General features: G+C 43.6%; 1 pseudogene; it reads left to right on the top strand.

Annotated features, from left to right (window-relative positions):
* The first annotated feature begins 462 nt into the window (after nt 1–462).
* LOC137942997 (beta-galactosidase 15-like) lies at nt 463–5,524 on the top strand (annotated as a pseudogene).
* Nucleotides 5,525–6,481: the final 957 nt, after the last annotated feature.

Below are 6,481 nucleotides of genomic sequence, written 5' to 3' on the forward strand. Positions count from 1 at the left end.
ATCAATTGGCATAATTTTTTTAAGAAATACTAAAGCAAACCAAAGAGCCCAAGTAGGTGACAATGTTATGGACCCCATAGCAAGGTTTAATTAATGCATTTTCCAGTTTATGTATTAGAAGGGTTTTTATTATAATTTCCTTAAGACTTGTGGCCTTCAGTTTAGGCCTTTGTGTGTATGTGTTCTCTAATCCTTTTATAGGGAGGTTGGGCTGTGTAAGAGAGCAAACATTAATTCAATTAGTTGTTAAAAGGGTTGGATTCTCCCTTTTGAGGTCTAGGGTTGAGCTCCCTTCGAAGGCTCAAAACCTCACAACGAATCTTCACCTTCATCTTCTTCTTTACCGTGTTAGATCCTGGGCATAACAACTGGTATTAGAGCGGGAACACAAAGAGCCATGAAGAATGGATGGAGTTGCGTAGAGAAGTATCCCCAGAAGAATGGAGGTCGATGTCCTTAGAAATGGCAAAAGCGATAGTGAGGGCACCTCTCTTCAATGGAGGGGAAAGAATGCAGGAATGGCGTACCGCTTACATAAAAACATTTTGGGCAAGTAAGCAACTCGCTCTGTCTCTCCAGTGGATTTGTTCTGGCTCTGTCTTGGATGGCGGGCGATGCAAAAAATCAGCAAGCGCTCTGTATCTCCAGCGACGGCGACATACGAAGTTGGAAATTCAGAAATTCCAAAAAAGGAACGATATTCAGCACACCCTTCTTCAAAAAATCCTATTTTGCATTCAAGTTCGAAAAACCCTTTCTCACGGGAGGTAATACAAATCTGAACAGGAGAAATTCCGAAATCATCGGCATTGGACAATTTGGGTGCGACCTCAAATCCGGATGGACAACGATGCCTTGCTTCAGAAAAATCCAAGATTTCCACGCAAGGAATTCCAAGGCCGAACCGTGGTGACAAAGATTTGGACCATGCTTCACAAAAAATCATGATTTCCACACAAGAAAATCCAAAGCCGAACGGCGATGATGATTTGGGGAAATCGGAGGGGTATGCTAAGCAGGGAACTCCAGCGACGGGCTAGACCAAATTGATTTCCAGTTCATGGATATCAGACGAGCAATACTTTGCACATCAGAAATCGCAGTCGTTCTCAAATCCGAAATTGGCCTCCACTCTTCTGAAATCAGACAGCGGGAACTCCAAATTTGGGACATCGAAAGGGTATTCTGAGCCTTCTGTCTTGGAAAATCCCCAAGTGGCAAAGCCCCAAAGGGCTTCCCTTCGCCACTGGACACGGAGGAGGTTTTGTTGGTGCCGTCGGAACCAAGTCCGGTGGGATGTGACTCCCGGCCAACACGTCCCACTCGCAATCCACTTCTCGGTAGACCAGAGAGAACCCAAGTTCCAAATTGGGTGGGGGGTAAGTATCTGCAACCTCAATTTTGCGTTGAAAATTTCAGAAAGTTAGGAAATTTCGTGAAGTTATTTGATAAAGCGTCTCAATTTTTTTTTTTTTTTGAGTGGCTTTGTTTTTCTGTGGAGGAGCACCGTAATTGTGCGAATGTGAGTTGTCCAATTGACATTGTGGGGTTTAATTTTCTGGATCCCATGCATGTTGTTCAGCCACAAAAGTTTTTTTGGAGGTTGTTTTCTTTCTATACGGTTGAGACCAGCAACCTTGCACCTCTTTAAATTTCTGTTGCACCCGGGGATGCAAGACCTATTTCATATTCTTTGCTGAAGGGAGATAGAATTCTTTTGGGTAGTCAATTTGACAACGGGGTGCTGACATTTTTTTTTGTGGAGGAATTATATCCATTTTGCTGGGACGAATTATTTAGTTGTGGATGGACACTGCATCAATGTGGTTGTTTCTGGTCATTGTTCCAGTAGTAACAATCCCTTGAAAACAAATGTGTTCATTTTTTTGAATGAATTGTATGATGCTTATCCACTGTTAGTCAAAATTATTCAACCAGTGCCTGTTGGTGATAAACTTTTGTTGGGTATCCAGAGCAGGGTTGAGGTAATTATGTGGATGAATTTTTTTTCTATTGATGGGACCAGCAGTAGTGAGTTTGTTCTGGATCTACTTGACAATGTTGTGCTTAATTCATGGCTGCATCAAATGCCTGGTATGGTGCTTAGAACAGACAGTGAAATGGTCAAGAACGAAATGCAAAACTTCACCACTTTGATAGTGGACATGATGAAGCAAGAATAGCTATTTGCTTCACAAGTTGGTCCCATCATTCTCGCTCCTATTGAGAACGACTACGGAAATGTTCAGAAATACTACGAAGAAGTGTTAGGATCCTCACGAGCCATGGATCTTGTCACCCTCCTCTCTTCTCTTCCTTCTATTGCCTTGCTTGACGTAGAAATAGATTGATGGAGTGATGTAAGAAGAAATTCGGAAAGGGGAATTGGGGAAAAGGGGGGAGAGCTTGAAGGATCTCTCGACCTGTTATCTAAATTACTCTAGGCTAATTTACTAATTCAATCACCGCCTTTCATTAACCTAGCCGTCCCCTTAAATAGGGTTGAGGATGCCAATTGCACTTCAGACCCTTGGGTCACTAGTTCAAGCCAAATAAATTTTAAATCAAACCAAACCAAAATCAATTACATGAAAACTGAAAACCACATTAATTAATTCCTACACTGCTGGTAACACGTGTTGCTATTGAGTCCATAACATCACCCCTCTCCTGGAGAAAGAGCTTGTCCTCAAGCTCGAAGGAAGGGTAGAGAAGTCGAAATGCTGGTAATGGCTCCCATGTAGTGTCACTGGGGTCTGGATCTACCCATTGTACGAAAATTTCCCAATCGCCTTGAATGTGGCGTGCCTGCAATACCTGAGCTAGAGTAGAAAGGACACGACCCTCATGGAGTGGTGGCAGAAGGGTGTTCAGCAAGGGAGAGTCACCGTAAAATGACTTCAGTTGGGATACGTGAAATACATTATGTATCTTTGCCTCGGGTGGTAGCTGCAAGCGGTAGGCCACGGTGCCAATGCGGTCCAACACCTGAAATGGACCATAATATTGTGGAGAAAGCTTGTGGCGCTTGGAGGCTGTTAGTGAAAGCTGCCGGTAGTGTTGGAGTTTTAACCACACATAATTTCCCGGGGAATAATATACCTCTCGGTGCTTCTTTTCATAATAGAACTTCATAGAGTGTTGGGCCTCCTGGAGATGAGTACGCACCTCAGTGAGTATAGCGTCTCTTTCAGCTAATGCTTGGTCCAAAGTAGCAACTTTGGATGTCCCTGGTTCATAGGATAACAAACGAGGTGGATCTCTGCCATAAACTACTCTAAAAGGAGTAGTTCCCAGTGCATTGTGGTAAGAGGTGTTATAGCAAAATTATGCCCAGGAAGGCCACTTAACCCACCGTTTAGGTGAGTCCCCCACAAAACAGCAAAGATACATTTTGATCGTGCGATTGATGACCTCGGTTTGTCCGTTAGTCTGTGGATGATAGGCAGAAGAGAATGCCAATTGGGTGTCATGTAACTTGAATAAATCTTTCCAAAAGGTACTGGTAAAAATGGCATCCCTGTCACTGATAATAGATGCTGGAATCCCGTGTAATCGAACAATGTGGTCAATAAATAACTGAGCTACATGAGCAGCAATATATGGATGCGCCAAAGAAATGAAGTGACCATATTTTGAAAAACGGTCAATCACAACTAATATCATGGATTTACCTGATGAAGTTGGAAGGCCATCAATCAAATCCATGGAAATGTCGGACCAGATTTGAGACAGAAGCTGTAGAGGTTGTAGTAGGCAGGCAGGATCAGTTTTCATGTCATTGATTTTGGTTTGATTTTTGGTTTGGTTTGGTTTAAAATTTATTTGGTTTGAACCAGTGACCCAAGGGTCTGAAGTGTAATTGGCGTGAAGTGTGGGTGGTTTGCTGCTGGTGGCTGAGAGTTTGTAGCTGGTGGTGGTGTGGTTGATTGAAGTTGTGCAAGCTGACGGATGATGGTTTGGAGAGAAGATTCTACCGTGTGCAATGTATTATGGATGTTTGTAATTTCAGCACCTTGATGCGTGGACCTTTGTTGAAGATCTGAAAGCACTTGACGTATGTCCTCGGGAGAAGAGGAGTCACCGAGGGTGGACTTGTCTAATACCACATTGTTAGGATCCTCTCGAGCCATGGATCTTGTCACCCTCCTCTCTTCTCTTCCTTCCATTGCCTTGCTTGACGTAGAAATAGATTGATGGAGTGATGTAAGAAGAAATTCGGAAAGGGGAATTGGGGAAAAGGGGGGAGAGCTTGAAGGAGCTCTCAACCTGTTATCTAAATTACTCTAAGCTAATTTACTAATTCAATCGCTGCCTTTCATTAACCTAGTCGTCTCCTTAATTAGGGTTGAGGACGCCAATTACACTTCAGACCCTTGGGTCACTGGTTCAAGCCAAATAAATTGTAAACCAAACCAAACCAAAAATCAAACCAAAATCAATTACATGAAAACTGAAAACCACATTAATTAATTCCTACGCTTGCGGGTAACACATGATGCTATTGAGTCCATAAAAAGAAGTTGGGACGAAGTATCTTCAGTGGTGTGCATCCATGGCTGATTCATTCAATATAGGCATCCCATGGATTATGTGCCAACAAGTAGATGCTCCTGTTCCAATGATCAACACTTGCAATGGATGGTATTGTGACAATTTCACTCCGATGATGTGGACTGAGAATTGGACTGGCTGGTTCAAGGCTTGAGGAGAGAATGACCCACACATGAGGGCGACAGATGTAGCCTTCGTTGTGGCAAGGTTTTTCCAGACTGGTGGAGTCTTCCAAAACTATTACATGTACCATAGTGGCACAAACTTTGGGCGAACAACAGGAGGTCCATATATCTCCACATCCTTGGACTATGATGCACCCCTTGATGAATACGGTCACTTGAATCAGCCTAAATGGGGTCACTTGAAGCAACTTCATGTAGTCCTCACGTCTAGGGAGAGAGTTCTCACTCACAGTGATAATGTAACCGCTGACAGGGGCAATGGAGTTGCTGCTACTGTGTCCACTGAAGAAGGTTCTTGTGCTGCTTTCTTGTGCAATGTGAACACCACAACTGATCCCACCATCACTTTCCATGGAAACCAATACTTGGTACCTGCATGGTCTGTTTGCATTTTGCCCGATTGCTCCGCAGAAGTATACAACACAACAAAGGTAAGCACTCTGACTTCAGTGAAGGTCCAGTAGCCTAACATGGCTACGGATCAGCCTAAGCAATTGAGGTGCGTGTGGAGACCTGAACGTCTAGTTGAGGTTCTTAAAGACTGGGCAGATCATGATTCTTTCACTGCATCTCATCTAATTGACCAAATCACAGTCACCGGAGATGCCAGTGACTACTTGTGGTACATGACTCCTGTACGGATTGAAAAGAGCAATCCAATCTTCAACAACGAAGTGACACTGAGGGTGACCTCCAGTGGACATGTCTTGCATGCATTCTTGAATGGAAAATTTGTTGGCTCCCAGTATGGACCTGCGTATGGAAAATACAAATTTGTTTTCTAGGCCCAAATGTTATTGCTGGAAATGGCATGTCGGGGGATGAGCTTGGAAGAATTCCTGCACGGGCAAGGAAGGAGAAAAGTCTGAAGGGTTCTTTTGCAAATGTTGTTGCAACTCCCATGGAAGTTTCTCCAGCAATATCTGTAAAGAAGAGTAAGAGGGAAGTAGAGGCAGCACTTGAGAAACAAGTTACTGCCAAAATGTAGAAACGAGAAGTAGAGGCTAAAAAGAAGTTGTGCCTAAAAAGAAGCAAGATACAAGCAACTTAGAGGATAGTTTGTATGAATCCGAAGAAGAGGAGGTTGTTGCTCAAGCTGCTCTTCTTTCAAAGAAACCATCCTCTGTTGTCTCCAAAAATGGATCTGCTGGAAACTTGAAGAAAGCAAAACCATCTAGCAGCTCCGAATCTGAGATTGATTCTGATGATGATGAAGTTCCTGCAACTAAGGTTAGTAAGCCAGCAGCTAAGGCTAATGGGCATGTTACTGTTTCCTGGTGTAGCAACTGGAGGGGGTCAATGCTGCTGAGTCTACTCCTTCCCAGGGGGCTGGTCATGATGTTGTTGCTGCCATGCTGGCAATGGGTAGGCAATGCAACTTTGCCAATGGGAGGGGGTGTAGAGGTTCAGAGAAGGGAGAGAGGTTGAATGCTCTATCCCAAGCCAAGGGCCTCTATTTATAGTTTTTGAGAGGATGTTACAATGTCCAGAATGCCCTTAGGGCTACAAACTTTACATAAGAAAAGACATAAGTAGACATGTTCATCCTTATGCCATCTTTATGAGAAATCTTCTTATTTACCATGATGCCACCTCTCTTGAACGTGTGGGACAAGACTTGAGCTCATCTTTCACCCACTTGGACATGTGGGTCTTCCTTGGTCGTGTCGTCTTGGGCCCATCTTCCATCAAAGATAGTAGTAAAGGTACCATCAAAGGAATTGGCAAGATAGGTACTTCCA

This window comes from Aristolochia californica, unplaced genomic scaffold (genome assembly GCF_029961685.1).
Source record: "Aristolochia californica isolate CCGP_79_NKW_82.1479 unplaced genomic scaffold, dmAriCali1.0.hap1 SCAF_10, whole genome shotgun sequence".
In the NCBI taxonomy this organism is placed as follows: Eukaryota; Viridiplantae; Streptophyta; class Magnoliopsida; order Piperales; family Aristolochiaceae; genus Aristolochia; species Aristolochia californica.